Source organism: Scatophagus argus, chromosome 2 (assembly GCF_020382885.2).
Source record: "Scatophagus argus isolate fScaArg1 chromosome 2, fScaArg1.pri, whole genome shotgun sequence".
Lineage (NCBI taxonomy): Eukaryota > Metazoa > Chordata > Actinopteri > Scatophagidae > Scatophagus > Scatophagus argus.
In genome coordinates, this window is record NC_058494.1 from 14863927 (window position 1) to 14880563 (window position 16637).

A 16637-nucleotide genomic window follows, 5' to 3' on the forward strand; every position below is an offset into this window, starting at 1 on the left:
TGCTTTCAGTGGTCCTTATTTTACCTGAGAATATGACAATGAGCGGAACTGTACCAGCTGTGCATATTGCAGCTGTTACCCAAAGGTACAGTTGTGCAATCAGACACCAAATCGTGTCTAACATCTACAACAAAACACCTCTCAGTTTGGGGCTTCTTGAGTCACAGTCTTGCCCTGTTGAAGTTTAATGGGGTAAACCGTCCTTGCCGGGAAAAGTTTGGGAGTCCCTGTGTGTTTTCTCACGGCAGGTGGAGCCCTAGGTCCAGAGATTTAGGAGTCAGATCCAGTTCCACGTTTTCCACCAGACACCCCACTTCAACTCTCCCTCTCTCTCCCTCTCTGTCCCTGCATCCCCAGGCAGGAATCAACACCCCCTCCCCACCTCCCACCCTCAGCTCCCCGCCCGCCTGCAACGCAACGCTCCTCTCGCCGGGCTGTGCTCGACCAACCGAGCATCCACCGCGCCTCCAAATTGGTTTGTCATTTCTGACCCCTCTCTCTCTCTATGTGTGTGTGTGTGTGTGTTGACCACGGTCCTCTGCTCCGCAGCGCTCTGCGTCTGTGGACTTCAGCAGAAGTCAGTAAGAACATAACGGCAGCCGGGAGAGATAAAGAGTGAGAACAAGAGGGAGAGAGACAGGAATACAGACAGACGGACAGAGAGAGAGAGAGAGAGAGAGAGACGCCTCTGTCCTCCTCCAGCACTTCACAGGACTTAGTGCATTTGGACCGACGCGGTACATCCTCTTGTGTGAGCGCTGATCGGGATACTGAGCACGCAGCCATTGGTTTATTACACCCTCAGCTTTATCTTCATCCCCTCTTTTGCCGTTTTTACCCACGTCGTTTCTGCAGCAGCAACAGAATTAACCACAGACCCTGAGTCGAGACGCTGACATTATTTATCGACTGGGAAGATATATTTCTGTCCAAGATCTACGATCTGGGGACTGTATGAAAGAGCGCAGAAAAGGTTATTCCTGACTCCTGTCTGCGCTGGATGTGTACATATGCGCACACAACGCTGCGACCAGTGATACGGTAAGGATCCGCTTTTTATTGCTTCACACACGATGTAGTTTTTTTTGCACACATCGCTGGCGAATGTCGGTAAACCTATTGGCCGTATGTCAACCTGTGTCTGCTACCGAGCTCTGGAAGCTATATGGCAGCGCTGACTTCGGTTCTCACGGATGCCCATGGGAATGTGGCCTGCGATTATTGTACTTAAGCTGCGCGGAATCTGACCCTAATGGACGAGGAGGGTAAAGTGTAATATTCCCGTATTTGTACAGATGATGGTCCAGCGACTTGTGGCTGGATGGGCGTCGCTCGGATGAGAGATGTTGCTGAGGCGAAGTAATAAGAAATGATACCTATTGCATCTCTGGCAAATAATCAACGCGTTCACATTATCCCATGACGACTTCTCTTCCAAGGTGTACACACAATTATTATTATTATTCTGTGGCCGCGTGTATCTGCCTCACTGCAGGGCGCAAACGCAAATCGCATGTCTTGGCGTGATGGATGACGGATAGACCAAGTGTTCACCTCCTTAGTTTTTTTTTTTTATCCTTTTTCATTTCATGGGGCTGTCATTTGAGTATACTGAAATGCAGCTGGCTTATTTGGGGGCTTTGCTGGTTTGTTAGCCGCAGTCTAAAATCCAGAGTAAATCCATCTACTCTATAAGAAAACGAGCATCCAGCAGGCCAGTGCACCCCAGGATACGTCAATCATGCGGATTCATGAGTGAAAGCTATTATTTACTGAAGAGGCGTCCGGGGGTGGCAGATGACCTTGATCTGTTTCTGAAAACTACTGAAGGTTGCACAGTTTTTCTGTTTTTAATCTATACTGGAAGCATTACCCTGCTTCAGATTTGGATGATTGTTGAGAGTGTAACCAGAAAACTCCTCTTTGAAAAAGCAAATAACCACATAGCCTAACATTCCTTTGTGCTGCCATACTAATGGTGAATGTAAATCTATGATAAATCACAAGTGGTCTGCAAATAAGTGGTCTTACAGATGATATCTGGCAATCAGAGCTCCCCTCGGTAATCATTTGCTGTTTGTGTCTGCTTGGGTGGCTGTGGACCGGCCCTTTCAGTCATTACTCTCAACATCCAATTTGCTATTTGCTGTAGATATTGTGTGTAAACTCCGGTGTAGATCTCAGTGTGATACAAAGGGTGGATTTAGGTTCCATAGGTTGGAGTGGTTGACAATATGTTGACTCATCTGTCAATGCCGCAGCTAAGAAAAGTGTCTCCAAGGAATTCACTGAGCAGGTGGGAAAATGGTCAGCGTAGGCAGTTATCTCTATGTCTACGTTGGGAGAAATTTGACATAGATTTGCTTGGTTGCCATTTTGACAGCATCTGTTAAAGCACAGGTCTGTCTCCAAGGAGATTATTATTTTTGCGTATGAGATAAATACCAGTAAATTTGTTTCCGTTTGCGTCTAAACGATCCTACAATTCCGTCGTTGTATTTCTATGCCAAGCTCTTTGTTTTCAGTGTTTGAGAAAGAAAGAAAAGAAATTATTTAATATTTGTGTCCACATCCTGCAGTTGTTGGCTCTAGGTGCCTGACACGTTGTTTACCTGGTTTCAGCAGCAGAGAAAAATGTAGCTTTAGTGGTATTTGTGTTTTCCTGTCCACTTACCAGCTGCAGTGGATGTTTTGGGTTTACTTTTCTGACAGGCTCGGATAGCCTCTCCAGAGAGCCACGGGATGTTTGTCAGACCTCACACCATGAATGCAAGGTGTGTCAGAGAGCAGCTTGGGCCGCGTTAAGTAACGACTGCCACACAGCACTGAAGTTGGTGAAGCATCTTAAACGGCGTACTGTGCAACAGCAGCAATCAAGCATTCTGCTGACTGTAGGTCTGTCTGTCCTCCCTTAATTAGGTCACTGATTCATTTCACTTGTTATGATGCACAAGAAAGACAGAGCTCTTCGGTAGGGAAAATAAGGTGCAAATTACAACCGTTGGGCTAATTTGGATTGCTCTGCTTGACTGACCGAAGGCTGAGTTTCTTTGTTTAGTTGTGTTAATGTAATACAATATTTGGTTTAGATTTAGATGGTTCCAAAAACATTATCTAACCCTGTACTGGAAGCAGTCTGCAATCTAATCATATGTTAAACATATTGTGTGCACACTGAAACCTCAAGATAATGAAAATAAACCTTGGCTGAGAATATGATCCATCGCAGACAGGCAGTAACAGAGACATATACACACTTGGATATTAAGACAAGCAGGCATATAATCAGTTTTATAACTAGTTCAACTGCTTGTTACTGAAGTCTCTATTTCCATCATCGAGGGTTATTAGACTGTCTAACTTCAACACTTGTGCAATTAATTCAGTTTAGTGGGCGCATAAAACCTAAGGGCTGATTTCCTCAGAACAATGTTAATAAGCGTTTCCTAAAGATTTGGAAGTTCCTGGATCCAGGCTTCTATTTAATTAATTTATGTGTAGCAAGGTAAAGTTTTGTGTCAGAGAGCCCTGTAGATGAACAGAGCGTGGTGTTTATTGTGCGCACAGAGACACTCAACCTTCCTGCATAAATAAATTGTCACTCTTGTGGCTTAAGCTGCGAGGATAACCAAAACAAATCTTAATTCTGCAATAATAATATTAAGTTGCAGTGAAAGCAGAGCTGCTGGATTTCACCGTGCTGTTTCCTAATGCGATGATGGTTCACATTCCTCGTCTCAACCCCACATTGTGCGCTGAGTTTAACCTAATTCAAAAGCCCCCTCCTGCGCTAGACGACATCTCTTTCCCGTATTGAAATAATGAGGCCAGATCCTTGCCCGTCTTCCTCATCCACCTAAAGCACTCGGTCATGTGTTAACGCAACATTCCTCCTACCCTTTTCCGTCTCTCAAAGAATAACCTCGACTCTCTACATTTTCCACCATCAACTGGAGCTATCAGCTCAGTTCACCTCTCTTAATGTGTGAAATTCGCCTCAGATATCATTCAGTTCTGTCAGGGTTCAGACCATGCGAGAGGACTGCTCAGTTACTTTGCTACCTGATTAGATCTATGCTTAGGAAAGGGGGAAACCAGTAGCGGACGACTGGCCGTCAGATCTCAGGGCCCTCTCTGACTCATTGCCCTTATGGCCTCAACTAGAATGGCCCTCGAGAGATAGATGTCTTACTCTGCCTAAATATGGAACGGTTGGAAGGTTTTCTGCTGCCAGCCGACACAGCCTGTCTGTATTTTAGGGCCGATTGGAGGAACACTGTGGGCTTGACTGCTCCTGCTGTCTGTTAACAGGGCTGAAAGTGATACACGTTCTAATCCTGCAGAGTGGCTATTGCATTGTTTAGCAGTTCATTGTAATCATATGCTATTAACAATATAAGCAGCGCTGTGATGTTAAATAAGTAGTGGATGTGAATCAGTTGTTCTAAAGCGTAGGTGGAAAAAGAAAGATGGCCCAGAGATGGTAACCTACTGGGCGATCAGCGTAATATCTGTCAAGTGATCAATTAAGTAATTCTCAAGAAATAATTAAAAATCATTACTTAGTCCCAGGTAGCTTCTTAATGATAAAAGTTTGCTGCTTTTCTTTGGCATATTTAATAGTAAACTATATACATTTGGGTACTGGTCAGACAAACCATTTTATTTCTTCATTTAATTCTATAAATAATATATTAATAATTCTAATCATGACAACAACAACAAAAGCAATAACAATACTAACAATAATAATGTTTTGTCCTTCAGCAGTTGTAGAAAAGCAGTGATAAGTAGCAAAAGCAAAGCTGGTGAAGCTGAGAAGTCCTCAAAGGTTTCATTGTGTTTTTTTTTTTAATTAGAGTTTTGTAACAGCCAAATAAAATAAGCCTGAGGACCTCAGGTTGTGATCCATCTCATCTGGGAAAAAAAATTATTTAGAAATCAATCAATGTAAATTAATTCTGAAATTTCCCCACAGACATTTATTAGGATCTTAAATTTGTGACATAGTGATGAAGTCTTTGCTCTTCCCTGCTTTCATTTTTTGCCACCTTCCTGCCATAAAGACAGCAAATATCGACTATTATGAATTTTGAGACTAAATAGACTGAAACACACAGAACTGTGAAACTAAAGACACGCTGATGGTTTGTAAGTACAAGCCACCATCTTGTCACTTTTCCTCCGGAGTGATCAATGTGAGAGGCTTAGGCGGGTAAAATCAATGTCACATAATGTTTTTTTAAAGACAGACGTTTATTTATTTTGCTTTTACTAGATGAACAGTCTCAGTCTTTGATTTGTCTTTTAGGCCGCCCATTTTTTCACATCCAGCTTTATGTCATCATTGACTTTTATTTAATTCAGCTTTATTGCAAAACACCTTGAAATGCCATTTTGAAGAGGGTTACGTAAAGTGAGAACGAAAGTTATTATTGTGCCATTCTGAACAGACAGACAGGATGCTGTGCAAAGGTACATATATGTAACAGTCTGAGAAACATGGGTGCACATAACTTCGATTGAAGCTTCCAATTCTAATCCATATCCAGTTTTGACTTAAACCATAAACTTCCATAACTCGATTTGTGACATGTTTGAGAAGCTGCTTTCCGTGTTAGTATACTGTATTCACAGCCTATTGTTCTTCTAAAACCACCAAACCATTGTTACATCAAACACCAGTCAACACATCTCCTGTCCACATTTCTCTTCTGTGTGCCCTTCACCTCCCCTCACCACACTCAAAGCTGTCGCCACTCAATAGAAGCACACACACACACACACGCATCCTTGCATTTCTTCCCACCGATACTCTAAACACACATTAATGCAGTACACATCAATTATCACCACTCTCTCTCTCTCTCTCTCTCTCTCTCTCTCTCTCACTCACACACACACACAGACACACACATACAGACACACACACACACACACCTTTGCACTGTTTTGCTAATGCACACATACTGTATACACTCACACAACCACAGAGAGCCACACATAGACATTGCCTGCAGCTGTATATTTAGTGACACACACATTGCCATTAGGAAGCTGAATGGAAAATCAGTGTACAAGGCCAGAGTGATTGTAAGAAGCTCACTCAAAGGTCTGTCGATTATTTTGGTCTCCGTAGGAAATCATTTACAAAAGCCCCCCCCCCACACACACATTTAAACAGTGTGTTGCTCTGGGTGTGTGTGTATGTGCGTGCATATGCAAGTCTTAAGTCAGTCGCCACAATATTGATGGGAAATTCTTTGCTGTGTTGTTTGTGCGGTTGACTAGCATGCTGAGGAGGTCTCTCTTGTTTAGAGAATGGGGTGCTTGGAAATGAGTCATACACAATGTGATGCAACACAGCGGCGCAGATTTGAATTATGGGGCAATGAACAATGAGGTCATCACAGGGCTGGGGGCATAAAACTCCAAGTGCCGTGGTGCAACACAGCAGTTCTTATCAATGGAGGAAACTACAGCAGTGTTTGGAAATGTAGGTATTGTTTAAGAGCCGGATTCAGTGTTGCAAATAAAGGTCTGAGCTGGCTGACTTCAGTGCCTGAAACAATGGAAGGGGAATTCAGTGACATTGTTTTTGAGTACCATTTACTTCAACTAGCAACAATTATATTTGCTCACTTACTTTTAATGATTACTATAAAATATGTCAGATTCTTTGCAGATTGTTTTTTTTTTTTCCTTTCCCCCCAGATTTTCAAGTGTTTGTGTGCGTCTTTTATCCACCATACTGCATCAAATGATTTTTTTCCATATTTTCCCCTTCTTTAGCAGATTGTCCACAATCAGTGTCTGCTGTAATACCATCATCCCCAGGCTGCTCTTAAATTTCCTGCTTACTGGGCTTTTACTTTAACTGCATTACATAGCTCTTCCACTCCCTGTTCAACTGGCTCCGTTTAGCATCAACCAGGCTGAAAGATCTAACTGAAAGTGGCTCGATGTGACTCGTCATTCAATGGTACATTTAAAAAAAAAAATAATATTGACATTTATTGCGTCTGTTCTGTGGCATAGCTGTGATCTTGATTGATATCAAATGCCATTTTCATTCCAAGTCTTTGAGAGTGAGAATATGTGCCAGGGAGTATTGATCTGAAGCTTAGTTGATGGCGCAGCGTGATAACTGAAGGAGGGTGAGGATGACTAGATGGTCATGCTTGATGGAACAAAGATATTAACAGACATAGGAGTGATCAGTGGCTTGATAATGTATGTTTACATCATTTGCTCTGTTTTGTGTTTCCCCTCATTTTACTGAGCTGACTATTCTTGTCTCAAGTGTAAATACAGCACCTATTTTTGCTTAGGGTCATATCCCCTTTGACTGCCTAGTGAATAATTTTTGTGTGAAAACGGTGCCTATGCTTGCTTACTTTTAGCTCATTCTCAACACGCAACTCTAAAATAAGCTGTGTGGTGCAGTCACTGCTGAGGACAATAAGCCTCATTCGAGATAAAGGCATCATGTCCCTTTGGCATGTATCAGCGACCGTCAATTTGTCCCTGGCGCATTTCTCACATTTTGCAATAAAACCATTTTACCACCTCTGTGTTTTGCAAGGGAGCCTGATAGCATCATACTAAGACAGATGAGCACCACTGTGGCCTGTGGGCCTGCAGCAATAACTTACTTGGGGCATGTGTCTGTTTTCTAACCATATAAGAAATTGCATGTGTGTTCTCCTGCAGTTTGCTTCTGTGCATTTTGAACCCTGATTGGCTCTCGCTCAGACGGTGTCACAGGTTAGATGGTATCCATCAAATGTATCAAGGTGAGAGGGATAAGAATCTTTATTGTAGAGTGAGAGTCTGAAAGCCTTTGATAAATTATATTTTATATTTTAAAACCGATCTTGTATCGATGTATTACAGGCGATTAGTCTTAACTGTTTTTCCAGTTAGGGTGCTGTATGTCAGTGTGTGTCTTTTTTCTTTATGTGCATGTGTGTGTCTGGTCGTGCATGTGTAACCATGTATTGAAACATCTCATTGTCCAGGGTTGAGCACAGCTGATTACAGTTCAATGGTTCACAATTGCCAGGAAAATCAGCCAGTTTTTTGTTTCATCATGTACGCCACCCATTCTCATTCTCTCTCTCTCTCTCTCTCTCTCTCTCTCTCTCTCTCTCCCAAAGATTTATGTGGGGCACATAGACAAGAGTCTTTAATTTTACGCCTGGGTAGACCATATACACTATTGCTCCATATTCTTCATGCTTATATTGAATCTGTCGAGGCCCACGGGGAGAGTTGTGGTTTTAACATGAACATGTAGGGGACCCCACCCATTAAAGGAAGGAATCACATTACTTCAATTGGAAGTGCCATAAATCTCCACCAAAAGGCATCAACACCATTTCTTATGGAGCAATCTGTTGTTTGAGGCGTAATTACAAAGAGTAATACGTGAAAAACCATCATGAAAGCATACTGTAGAGTCATCCTAATTACATACAGCAGGCCCATGAGTAATGGGAATGACATGGGACATCAATACAACCACTGCCTCTCATAATAGAAGCCACCATTGTTTTACTGTGAGAAAATGGTCAGCATCTATCATGTGGAATCTATTCTATTTTTTTACAGGAAGACTTTGAGCACAGAGATTTAAAAAAAACAAAAACCTCTTCCATCACCTCATCACGTCTATCCATTGTTCAATTGGGCTAAGCTGCTTGTTGCCCAAAACCCTCTCAGCCAGCACCCCTGCCTTGTTCTTGCTCTGGTGAAAGCTATGAGCATTCACTAATTTCCCCCTCTGAATCTCTCAGTCTGTTGTTCCTGAGACAAGAACATTGATACTGTTCTACAAAACCCTGTGACATCCTGTGAGATTGTTTTCTTGTTACAATATCTGTGCATGTCAACAATGGTGTGGTTAGGCATAGACAATTCTGTGGCAAGTCTTAAGCTACAGGCTCTCACATTGAAAATGGATGTGCTACATGCCCCTTGCCACACTGACCTTAATAGCCTTACTTTTCACCTTGCTAAAGGGCACACTACTTCCTGCAATCTGAAGTATGGAATCATCCAATAAGACAGTAGTACCCAGTAATACCAGGCTGGTGTGTCTATAAGCAGATATAACTAAACATCCGTGGTTAGCTAGACTTTTCCCTGTAAAACTGTTGACCTGCATCTTGTGACGACAGAAAAGAGAACAAAATTAGTATTTAATGATGAATTACTCTTCAGAGATTGAACAAAGTGATAGTGCAGCACTGATATATGCACTGACTTTTGGGGTGGCTGCATCTTTAATCTTCTCTTTCCCCTTTTCCACTTGTTCTTGTAACTGAGTCCTAATGAAAAATCTCATTCCCTGCCTAGTTCCACTCCTAATGCAAACTTGTTCCATCACCACCTTGCCTGTGCATCCATACCCATTTCTTTTACACCTCTCTTACTCCATTCCTCATTCATTGATCCCTCCATTGTTGACCAGCTCTGTGTGAATAATGTATACCGTGTTCTGAGAGAAGAAAGCGTGACATGAACAAAGGTGCTGTATTGGTGGAGGAACTCAGCTAACTTATTTCCCGCCAATGCTCTGTTGCTTCTGGCAATTTGATTGCAATATAGTGCATGCATATACAATTCACATGCATACAAATGAGTACATGTAAACACATGCATGTTCACAAATGCACTGTACAGTGAATTCATCTTTTGTTGCAGTCTCTGCTCACCCAACCATAGAGAAATCGCTCATAGCCTCCTGTACTGGCTAATATACCTAATTACTCCACAACCCTGCCTGAAAGCTCCACAGAGGTTGAGGCTCTACACTCTGCGTGGATGTGTGTGTGTGAGTGTGTATTACAGTGCGATGATGCACTTGTTTTTGTGCTTCTGTGAAAATCTTGCATGGCACGCAGTCAACAATTCCGAAACAGAAAATTCAAGGCCAAACAGATATATACTGTTTCCTCTGCCCCATCAGCCCTCTCAGTAAACAGCAAAACACACACACAGAACTACAGCTTGCACGCCAAGAGGTGCACACGCAAACCCATGTGCAATGTCAGTCACAATACATGCACTCATATTAAGCTTGACCCTGGTGAGATGAGGCTGCAAAGTTTACCCTCAAGAGAAATAGATTGGAGAGGAGGTTGGAGGTGGGGGGTGGGGGGTGGATGATATTGTGAACAAAGTAAAAAGTGATGGAAAACAAGAGAAGATGCAGAGGGAGGTAGGGAAAGGAGGCAAGGCACAGATAGAGAAAAATACATGAGATATTCTAACTGTGAATAGCTGCCACTCTGCATTCTAGTAACAGGACTAGCTATTTTCCTTTTTGAAAAGTGTCTCTGACATTTGGCAGTGAAACGCCACCCATATAAACGAGTGGCATGAGAAAGCATTTTAAGCTGTAAAGTGCCAGCGAGCATTGAGATCGACCATTAAAGACTTTGATGACCTGACTCTTAAAGGCAGAATGAATAGGATTTTCCTAACATAAAGTATATCTACTGGTACAAAAATAATCCCACTCAATCATCACTTATGACCAAGTAGAAATGTGTGGTGGTGTATGTATGTATGTGCAAAAACCCTGCTTTCTGTCTGTATTTTCTCATCTTGCTGTGTTTGGGCTGTTCTGGGCATCAAACTTTGGGCAGTGGGTGTGTAGCCCCCAGCCAATAACGGCACACCAGGTGTGAGGGCAGGACTCTAGAAAGACATAGTGACCAGGTGCCAGAATGCGGTCAGGGGGTGTGTGCCTCTGGTGAACCATGGAGGATGAGCCAGTGGAGAATGCTGTGTTTACAAGCCACAACAGGCAAATTTTACTCATTTTGTCTTTAAGAGGTTATTAGGAGGCAGAGCACACACACACACACACACACACACACACACACACACATGTACATGGTTATGCCTGCTGACAGACACACAAACACTAAACAAGCAATCACGAGCGAAAGTGGCTTGTGATCTGTGTGGTTCTTGTGTTTGAGTGGGTTATGGGCTATTCACACAATCTGGAGGGGGCCATTATTCACATTGCACCCCACAGTCACTACATATTATGGCTATCTGTCTCTATTGTGAAAAATGACAGGGACTTCAGTTCAGTGAGCTTGAATAACCCCCACCCTTCTCCTCCTCTGCATTTCTCTCTCCCTCTTTGCTTTTCTGTCTGTCCCTTTTGCTCTGTCTCCTCTGTCTCTCCAGGACTAGGACGTCCAGCTGCCATTGAGATGTGATTCTCTGGGGTTTCATTTCACTTTGACAAAGCAGAGTACACTATAAGAGGTAAGAATATATGTCTATGTGTTTGTGTAAGTTATAATAATAATTATATGACTCTATGAGAATTTGAAACTTATTTAATTGTTGACTCAGAATGGATTCTTATTTACAACAGGCTTATTTAAGCCTGTGGTATAGTCAGGCAAATATATACACACACCTGGTGTGTTGTTTTTGCCGACTCTACAGTACACATTATGCTTTTTTAGAACCCGAATATGACCTAGCGTTCTCCCCAGAGATCACAGGGTTCCATCTGCGCCAGGAAGTGCTCTAATTGGCCCGACAAATGTGTCCTCTCAAACTGCTAATCCAATCAGATGTGACCCACCGAACTCAAAAAAAGCACCAAAAAAAAAAAAAAAAAAAAGCAAAAGCAACAGAACAGCATGCAATATGTCACAAATGCAACAGTAGATTAGAGCAGAATAGAATAGAGTGTGTAGTGTCGAGACAGTGTGTACTGTTAGCCTTAGACAGAATAAAACAAAGCACAAAAATGAAAAAAAAAAAATCAAATTAATTGTAATCAGCCTGCTGTTGCATGAAGGCATCAACGGGAGTTAAACCCCAGACCTTCATCTGCCCATGAAGCCACTCTCCACAACTTACTTACAGTGTGTTTACAAGCTGAGCTGGGCCTGTAAAATGTCGAATTTACGAGCTCCTTTTTAATTAGAAATACTGTCTCCTAGAGTTGGGCTGATGAATTGCACATTCAATTTATTGACGAGAGAGAAGGGTGCAGTTCTTGTGTATTGACAGCTAGTCGGAATATCGCTGGTTGACATCAGTTTTTTGCTAAGAGGAGAAATGTGTTGCGTCTTTGCTGTATTAAAACCCCTGAGGCTTTGTGTGATGAGGAATTCTATCTGTAATTGACTGAACTGGCTGAGAGTAATGTGAATGAGGGTGCTTTTTCTCTTCTTCTGTGTGGTTTGGCAGATTGCTATGTCGTAATTTTTACCTATTTAATGGCCAAGGTTATTTCAAGTATCCTATACCACTTGATTAAAATATTAAAAGAAATGAAAGAAAGATAGAAAAGTTATTTCAAAAATATCAATCTCAAGTATCAAAGATTGACTAACTTGGAGACACATCTTTTCCTGATTTTATTTTTTAAACAAAAACAACAGAGGTTGTGTGATTTTGGTTAATTAATGTTCCCTGACTGTGTTTTTCTATTAGCCTGAAGCTAAAAAAATATTTTATCCTTATTATTATGTATCTATTTACTTATAATTTATTTAATGATATAACCTTTGTGTATTTGTGTATGCATTACTGTATGTGTGTGTGTGGTGAGTCTATCCTTTTGAATATATTTCCTGTTAATGTAGACGTCCTTCATCCTGCATGCTTTCCTTCCTTGACTCTCATATGACTTTGAATGCTTGCTTTGAAATCTAATTCTGTGATATCAAGGCTGCATTTTGTCTTTATTTCACTGAAACAATGACTGAAACGAAAAAACAACAGGAAAGGGGATATATCTTTCTTCACATTTTTCTCTGTGAGGAACAGGTGTTTCCTGCTCCGCGTGCACAAACACACAACCTTCATTTACCATAATGCCAATGAGAACGCAGATTGAAATACAATCTGTGTCAGTTTCATTGGTAGAACAACACTCACATGGAAAGTGAGTCACGCTGCGGTACAGTACACATATGCATGGGCAGATAAGCAGATAAATGCTCATTTGGCCATGATGCATTCATGCCAAATGTAAAAACAAACACTAGAAGTGAAGCTGAATAAAAAAAAAGTAACATCATGTAAATGTGGTGAAGAAATGTTTGATTTTCCGTCTCTTTAATGAAGTCCACAGTCATTTTTAAAGAGATTTTTCAGACAGATTAATTGAAATTGCAGAAACTACAGAAACACACAAATTGCACCTGAGGTCTCTTTCTCTCTATCTCTCTCACACAAACACACACACACACACTCTTCTTTGTCCCCCTGTCTCCACCACCCATGGACACAGGCTTATTGTCTTATAATGTGACCTTTGCTTTGAGTGGAGAGGCCTTTGTCCTAAAACAATAGAGTCCCATATTGTAAATCATGCCAGTCAATGCCGTCCACACAGCTGCCAGAGAAAGGGTGCAGATTGTCTGGGGTCCAAGTTGAAGGCTTTGAGGCAGTCACTAGTGGCATGTATTTCTGTGTGTGTCTGTCTGTGCCTGTGTATTTTTGCCTGTACTGTTTGTGTCTGTAAGACTCAAGCCTGTTTTCCAGAATCAGCAGATGGGCCTGTGCAATTAGACTCAGCCGTCTTCCCTTGTGTGCACACATGCACGGATGCACACAAACACACACATGCGCACAGCCACACAAATACACGCACGCACACAGCCACACAAATACACACTCAAACACACCCATGGCCGGGCACGAAGCAGATGTCTCTGAAACACTAGACCTGACAGATACTGTAATGGAGGAGTGGAGGAGGAAACTGAGGAATAAAGTTGCCAGAGCAAACACTAAGCACTCTCAAGAAGTTGATCAGCCTAACTTCTGTTTGTCAGTCTGTCTGTCTGTCTATCAAAACCATTATTTATTGACTTACAGCAGAATCATGTGATGATATAAGCATTTCAGAATGCTGATCAACAGGCTGTATAATTATAAACAAAAGTACAAATATGGTATAATTTCTGTTGTCGAGTTTGATTCCAAACAAGCTTTAATTAAGTGATCCACAACAAGAATGTAAATATTTAACATGTGATTGTGCATTAATTTAATTTATATATTTTAACATTGGAAGACATCTTCAATACAACAACAAGAATTTCAATTGGAGCTGAAATGATTACTTGATTCAATGCAATTCAGTTCAATTTTGTTCAATTCAATTAGGTCAAATTCAGTTCTGTTCAGTTATTCTGAAAGTGTCTATTTATCCCTCTATCTGTCTAGAATAACACCTATCTCAATACACCATCTCCACATCTAGCCTCACCAGTCATGTATTGACCTGCAGTAACAGATAGGCTCAAAGGAAATGAGCTTGTGACTTAAAGGTCACAGTTTAAAATCTGAGTAATACAGTAGCTGTGAAAATCCTGGCAGTTGAAATCCCTCAACAACTACCATCAGGGCCGTGACCTCTGGGCACTTAACCTTTAACTGTTCCAGTGGAGTAACTCAGTGCCCAATAGTGTGAGACTGCGTGGCTTTGCTGAGCAGCTCCCAGGTGTGACTGTGTTAATGTGTGAATGTGGGCCTGCCTTCCTTCCTCTCAGCTACTCCCCCTCAGCCATTCATGCAAACATGAATGTGTTCTTTCTTAGTCAATGAGCCACGCTAAATGAGGCTTATGGCTTGATGGCTTACAAATGTGCGACATTTTCAGTTATTATTCCAGCTTCGAGTGCTAACAGTTTCATTCCTAATTCAGTGTACTGCATCGGTGACCGTCATGATAAGTTCTGTTTAACTTGTTGTTTAGTGTTGATACTTGAACTTTTTTTTTACCCTGTTTTCTGCTGTTTGGTTACTGAATATACTGTTGACTGTACAAAAGATACCAGTGTGTCCCTTATGCATTTTTTTCCTTTCACAGGATCGAGAAAGGGCAGCAGGGGAGCAAACACACACATCCACAAACCTACACACACCTTAACAAACACTCATACACACTTACGTAAATGCATGAAAAAGCACACACGAACACTGATACATTGCCACCTGAGTGCCGTGGTACAATCCCCACCCTCACACACACACAGACACACATTCACTCACTTGGCAACAGGGAATAGCCCACAGAGATGCTTTTTGTCAACAACTTGGAAGAAAGCAGCTATTTAGGGCCACTGTATTCCTGGAAGGATAGGCCATCTTATTTGTGTGAAGGGCCTGTGTGAAACAAAACAAGTTATTGCAGTTACTATCACTCTCTCTTCCCCTCTGTGTCCTCTCCTGTTTGGGATGTTATGTTTATGAACTCGATGCTAATTGTGTAAAGAAGAGCAAAGTATATTGTGGATGCCGATTTCCAACGGGCTTGGCGTGATGATGAGCAGATGCACTCACAGATGTTTTCCCTCCATGTGTCTGTTTACCCGTTCAATTATCCCTATCGCATACTGTAGAGATTTGTTATTCTATTTAGGCACTTCAGCCTGGATTCCAGCAAAAACATTAGTTAGTAAAGTGTTACAGGCCTGTGTTACGTCCTTTCTTTATGACTCTAGAAAGTCATGTATGTTTGATACGTTTGAAAGTATGAAAAGTAAAAAAAAAAACAATCTAAATGCTCTTTATGCAATATTTATTTTGAAGAAAGATGTCTGACTTGGTCAAGGTTCACAGTCGAATTGTGCTGGTAAACACTGGGAAAGCATATGTGTTGCTGTGCCAGTTTTTGTAGGAGGCAGTTGGGTTCATATTTTCACTTTCATGTAAAGATACATTCAAATACCAGAGAAGATGAAATCCTGCGAATGTGCTGTATATCTGTCTGTGCTTTCAGTTATTGTAAGGAAAGATCAAGAACCCACTGGCATCAATATGTGACCCTCACATCCATCTCGTGTTTGCGGATCTTAGATCTATCCAGATTTAAACATTTGAAAGGGAGTTCAATGTTCAAGACTACAACCAGTATGTGAGATGCGAGCAGCATAAGATTTTTTTTATCAAATATTTCTCAGTAGCTCAATTAAGCATTGATGAGACTAGTTTTCTTTTGTTTGGTAACTTAATAAAAAATAAACCATTCTATCACTTTTTCTTCATACTTATTGCAATATAAATCAACGTAGATCTCATTTAAAATAAAAAACCTATTTGAAGTACATCAGATCATGCATAATAACATGGCAATGTAAAATAGTAATTAAAGTCTATTTAGATATCATAGCAAAAGCATCACATGAAGCAACAATAACATGTACTGTATCTGAAGTATGGCACAGTACATATATGTCAGCATCGGCTACAGCAAGCAATAAACATTCAAAAATCTATTACAAAACAGTCTGTTACACAGTAATAGTTGTGGTCCAGGAACTGCTCCTTTGAATTACTGTAGTTTGAATGCATCCGCCGACTCTGGTATGTTGATTGGAATACATCAGCACACCAGGGACATGAAACTGCAATATGATCCAGACCTCTACCCTGCGTGATTTGAATATGAAATGATTAGATTATTGATTTTAGTTATTTGGGTCTCCCGCCTTGAGATGATATTGTACCAGCGCAATCACCATAGCTGACATTTAGCACTGTGTTTACTTTTGCTGTCTCCATTGATTGCTTCAAAATCACCTCCCATACATCCTGCTGGAGCTCATTGTATCACCGGTTTTATGCTATTTCAGGAT

At 41.3% G+C, this 16637-nt stretch overlaps 1 protein-coding gene across 7 annotated transcripts in view; it reads left to right on the forward strand.

Annotated features, from left to right (window-relative positions):
• The first annotated feature begins 174 nt into the window (after positions 1-174).
• adgrl3.1 (adhesion G protein-coupled receptor L3.1) overlaps positions 175-16637 on the forward strand; it is a 109055-nt gene continuing 92592 nt past the window's right edge. For 4 of the 7 annotated variants that reach the window (XM_046412694.1, XM_046412721.1, XM_046412737.1 and 1 more), the window contains exons 1-2: positions 175-1041; positions 11212-11292. The gene's annotated coding sequence lies outside the window, so the exon portion shown is untranslated. The remainder of the gene's footprint in view (positions 1042-11211; positions 11293-16637) is intronic. The other 3 variants (XM_046412727.1, XM_046412749.1, XM_046412705.1) reach the window with 2 other exon arrangements.